Source organism: Galeopterus variegatus, unplaced genomic scaffold, assembly GCF_000696425.1.
Source record: "Galeopterus variegatus unplaced genomic scaffold, G_variegatus-3.0.2 Scaffold13997, whole genome shotgun sequence".
Lineage (NCBI taxonomy): Eukaryota > Metazoa > Chordata > Mammalia > Dermoptera > Cynocephalidae > Galeopterus > Galeopterus variegatus.
Genome location: NW_007740108.1, coordinates 13,498 through 18,801, shown reverse-complemented (window position 1 = coordinate 18,801; position 5,304 = coordinate 13,498).

The window sequence follows — 5,304 nt, the reverse complement described above, 5'->3', positions numbered from 1 at the left end:
TTATTTTCATGATCATTATTTTCCAAATATTCTGAAATTTTTATTCTGATTTTTCAGTGACTGAAGAATTAAGAGTCTTAATATTTCTAGATAAATGGTTTGTTTTATTTTCTAGTTTTCTAATTTTATTAATTCCCAATTTTACTGCATTTTGATCAGAAAATGTTATTTTTACATTTTGATTTGTAAAATATATGTATCGAGCTTTTCTTTCTGGCTGACTACAGTCAATTTTTTGTGACTATTACTAGGACATTTGAAAAAAAGATTCATTCTCTCATTTCAGGGTATGGAGTTTGATATATAACAATTAGAACTACCTCGTTAATTGTTGTTTATGTCTTGTGTATTATGTGGTGTGTGTGTGCACATGGTTGATAGAACAGGAGCTGAGTCTCCTGCTATCAATGGATTTCTGCTTATTTCTTCTCGTATTTCCTGTGGGTCTTACTCTGTGAATGTTGGTGCTATGCTGCGTGGTGCAGATTCATCACCATTATATCACTATTGGGGACTGCAAACTCCATCATTTTATAGTGTGTTTCTTTGTGAATTCCATGATCCTAACCCTTAAAGTACCTGTGTTTGAGAGCATATTTTAGAGCACAGCTGTTCTGCAAACACAGACCAACCGAGGCCAGGGACAGACATGACCCTAATTCTTTTAAATTTATGATGATAGCACTCAAATTCCTGCTATAAAGTGTGCTTCCCCAGGTCTCAGAAAATGGATTCAGTTTAAGCAGCAGTATCTTTCAGAAAAATATTCTCCATCTGCACATATTTGAACCTCCTTGAACAAAGCAAACCAGACCAATCCAGAACGAAAGGCTATCCACAGGGCCTGACTCACAGCCGATCCTCTAACCACAGGTGGAAACTCACTCCCTTCCTTCCCCTCTTCTTCCATCTCTCCCCTTTCCTCTCAGCCCCTCCTCTTCTACCTTCTCCTCCTAGGTCTCCTGACATATGTCCCTCGAAGAAGTGTTTTCTTTCCCAGAAAGATGCCTCCTGGCTCCTGCTCTCTCGCAGCTGCTCACCTTTGGACCTCGGGGACACTGGATGTGCAGGTGACTATGTGTGAGCTCCTAGGAGTGAGAAGGTGCCACTGCTGACCACGTGAGCTTTAAGCCCTGCAGCTTCACACCTTCTGCTTCTCACCCTCGAGAGTCTGTCACTTAGTTATTTATGCTTTTACTGTCACTCTGTGCCACTCTTTCCCACACACTCGTTTGCAAAGGCAGCAAAATCCACGTCTTACAGGTAATCCCATCTCTAGTTCAGATGGGCTCAGAGCAACTCCTTGGCCCTGACATGTTGTGCAGAGGCACAAGGCCAAATTTGAAAGCTCATGTGGGGGAAATCTGGAAATAAAGAGTGATGTCTCATAACTGTTACCATAACTTAGATGAACACATCTTTGGCTTGGACTCTGGTGTTGAATTTTCTCACAAGGTGGGCATGTATCAACACAGGGCCTTAGAACGCTTAACTGCACAGAGCACACAGTGGCTAGGAAGGGCGAAGGGCCACTGGCTTTCATTAGCCTCATCCCCACCTAACTACTCTCTAGAAGATGTGAAGACTCATCATTACAGGGCAACATTTTATTTTAAGGCATGTAAATATTACAGCAAAAGCACAGGATATCTCTAGGATGCCTTAGACTGAGCCAGGCCACCATAGATTTTTAACAAAATTAGTACCTCGAATTTAATGATAACTTAGTTACAAATTCAACTATCAGGAAAATAACCTAATTTTTAAAAAATCAAAAGCAATTGAGGATTACGGATGTTTTAGTACTTTATTATGGGATATTAGCTACTGGAAGTTTTATTTTTGAAAATTTAGCAAAATATTAAATTAGGAATGGGCGGAAATCCAGATTAGTGAAAAAACTTGGTGATGTAATTTCAGAATCACTTTGTTATGTTAACTCATGGAACATAATAGCAGTAGGAGCAGAAAAATGGAGCTGGGAAAGGTCCCGTTTGTTTACTTGTTTAAGCATAATAGCTGAATTTTGGAAATTATGAACCCAGTAAGCTTGAAATCAATCCTCAGAGACATTCTAGGACAGATCCCTACATTAATATTTGCCAGAAGAGATCACCCACATTAAGAGTAGATCCCATCATTTCTTTTTCTGATAGGGTTGCAACAAAGACCTTATAGATGGAAACAAAGCATAGGCATCTCATCTCAGAATTCCCGCAAGACATTGAAGCTCTCTCTTTTGGTAGCTGTCAAAGCCCAACCTGAAGGAGGCTACAGATAGATGATTTCAAAGTCTGTTAAATATCTTTGCCTAAATAATAATGGTAACGGCTCTTGTCAACTGGAGGAGACAGCCTAACCCACCACCTAACTGTCTACTGCAATTGGGAAGCAGCAGAGCAAGAAGATTAAAGGTGCAGGCTCTAGAATCAGATGACCTGGAAGCTGAACCACGTGCTCTTTGCTGTGGACTTGAGAGGTTACTGCTTCATCCCTTCCTCCCACAGCGCCCTCTGCTGACAAAGCTGGGCACTGTGCCAGGAGCATATCAGCAGGGACCTGCTTCAGTATCAGGTGGCAGGGAAAGAAGTGTGCACTTGGAGCCAAGAGTGACACCTGGCACAGGAGGAGGTGGGGGCTGCTGTGCTTTCATAGGACCTCGTACACATTGTAAGAACTTTTACTGAGAGCAAGGTGGAAAGCCAATAGAGGGTTTTGAGCAGAAGACTGATGAGATCTTTTTCACACGTTTAGCTGGATAGTTATGGTTGCTGAGTTGAGCGTGGACTGAAGGAAGGCAGGATGGGAGCTGGTGAGGAGGCTGCTGCAATAAGAATTGAGCATATTGCTTGCAATTTATGTAATAAAGATATTTTTATCTGTACCTTTATGATTTCTTGGCTAACTTTATCCATCACTGGTAACTGTAGGCCTAAGAGAGGAATAAGAAGTATATTTTAAAGAACATTTAAAAACTCAATCACCATATAACGCATGCTGGTATTTGTAGTAGGTGATTGTAACTATATTGCAATATAAACTCAAAATAAACCAAATCAAACATATTTGGACTTTTGAATTTTTTGACAAAGATATTCCTTAATGTCTGTGTTTTTTAAATTACTTAACCTTTTTGATTAGTAACAAATTCATGTGGTTTTAAAAATAAGATAAAGATATGAAAAGTTATTCAGTAAAAAGTCTTCCTCCTACTTTATCCACTATCTGTCCCGTTCCCATAAAACTTTTGTTGGTTTCTTGTGAATCTTTCCAGAGTTTTTGTACCAAATATTAGCAAACACCAGTATACATTCTTATCTCTCCTTTCAGTTTTACACAAAGGAACATACTGTGCATGCAGTTTTTTCACCTTGCTTTGTTTTCATTTTTCTTTTTGATTTTTTTACAAAATTGTATACCTGGAGCTTTTTCCATGTCATTTTATAGACATCCTCTTCCTTTTCAAAATGTGACTGCATGTATCATACTGTATTTAAATAGTCCCCCATAATGGAAATTTGGAATGTTTCCAATCTTTTGCTGTTACCAGCAACGCTGCAGTGCACTACTTTGTATACATGCCATTTTGCATGCCCAAGTGTATCTGTAGGATAAAGTTACAGAAGGGAATTACTGGGTTCAAGAGTAATATGCATTTGTAATCTTGATAGTTATTGCCAAACAGACCTTCGCTGGGCTGTAGCAATTTGCACTCCCACCAGCAACGCGTGAAGATGCCTGTTTCCCTGTGGCGTCATCAATGGTAAGTATTAACTACATTTGGATTTTTGCCAATCTGATTTATGGGAAATTACATTTCAGCATAGTTTTAATTTGCATTTCTTTTATAATAAGTGCAGTGAGGATCTTTCCTTATGTCTAAGAGATCATTATTTTTCCTTTTCTGTGAATTGTCTGCTTATATCCTTTACCCATTTTTCTATTGGATCGTTGGTCTTGGCTCTGTGTTTTTAACCCAACTGTGAAATGCTAAGCACTATCAATTATTTTCAATCTGAAAAATCCCATTGCATTTTTAAATGTTGTAAAATTTACAATAAGTCTGCCGTTTTAGTACTAGTAAGTATGTCTTATTATACTACATAATAGTCTTTGTTCAGAGGCTGAAATTAGAAATTTCAAACATGGTTTATATGTATGTGTGTGCATATAATGATGTCCTTCTTATAAAGTCACATGAGGCCATAAAATCTTTCTCCAAAAAGGGAACCTGAACTCAAATGAGGTCTCTGGAATACAGCTCTTCTGAGGCTTAAAAATAAGGTCCCAGATTAGCCTAAGCATTGCTCACTTGAAGGGGGTAACATTTCTAATTAGTTTAGGCTCATTTGTTGAACAGTTTCCAGTCTAAATCATTAATATCAAACCAGATTCCTGCATTGGCATTTGAAAGGTGTACAGTGTGTTATATTTATGTTAAACTCTGTGTTATTAATAATTTTTAAAAGCATAATAGACATCATGAAATAGAATGTCAGAACTGGATAGGACTCCTGTCATCTTGTCAAATAATTTAGTTTCACGTAGGCTTTTCACATAGGCTTCAATTTTCGCCCCTTCCCCTTCATTTTCCTCCAACTTTTTAAAGGTTTTAAGTACTTGTCATCATAATATCTGGAAATCAGATACATCCAAACAACTTCCCTGTTGTAAACACAAAAACTTCCTTGACTAGTTCTTGCTTAATCCAGGTTTTAGTGGTCACTAGAAAAAATTCTCTAGGGTGGTAGATGTTCTCTAAAAGCTGACAGCCTTCTGTTTTCCCATGGCCAATGAAATATTTCTGATTGGAAGTCCTCTCAAGTTTCCAAATCCAGCCACGTGCAGGTTTATGGAAGAACAGGAAGGTGATGGACTCTTCTTCTCCTCGAGGAAAAGGCTGTCCTGCTTTGGGGCAAAGCTAATATTTCTGCATAGCTTTGTTTTATTCTATTTCCTGAGGTCATAACAGTCTGGGCTCCAATTACATTCCCAGAATAATGAGCCTATTACAGAAAATGAACATTTTCATGTGCAACTGAATAGCCATCTATTGAATGTGCTGGCACCTAATAATTTTCCCCTTGGCAGAGGAAAGAAGCTGGCATTGGGATAATGGGAGGTAGCTTGGGAGAGTGTGAGGCGGCCCCTGTGTAATCGAGGCAGCTGGGAGATAGGAGATGGACCCTTTCTGTGATTGTGGAAGCCCCTGACTCTGAGCCGCCTCAGGGTTGGTGCTAACCTGACCCACAAGTCATCTGATCTAAGTTTGTCTCCTTTCTCCTTCTTACAGTTGTGATTGAT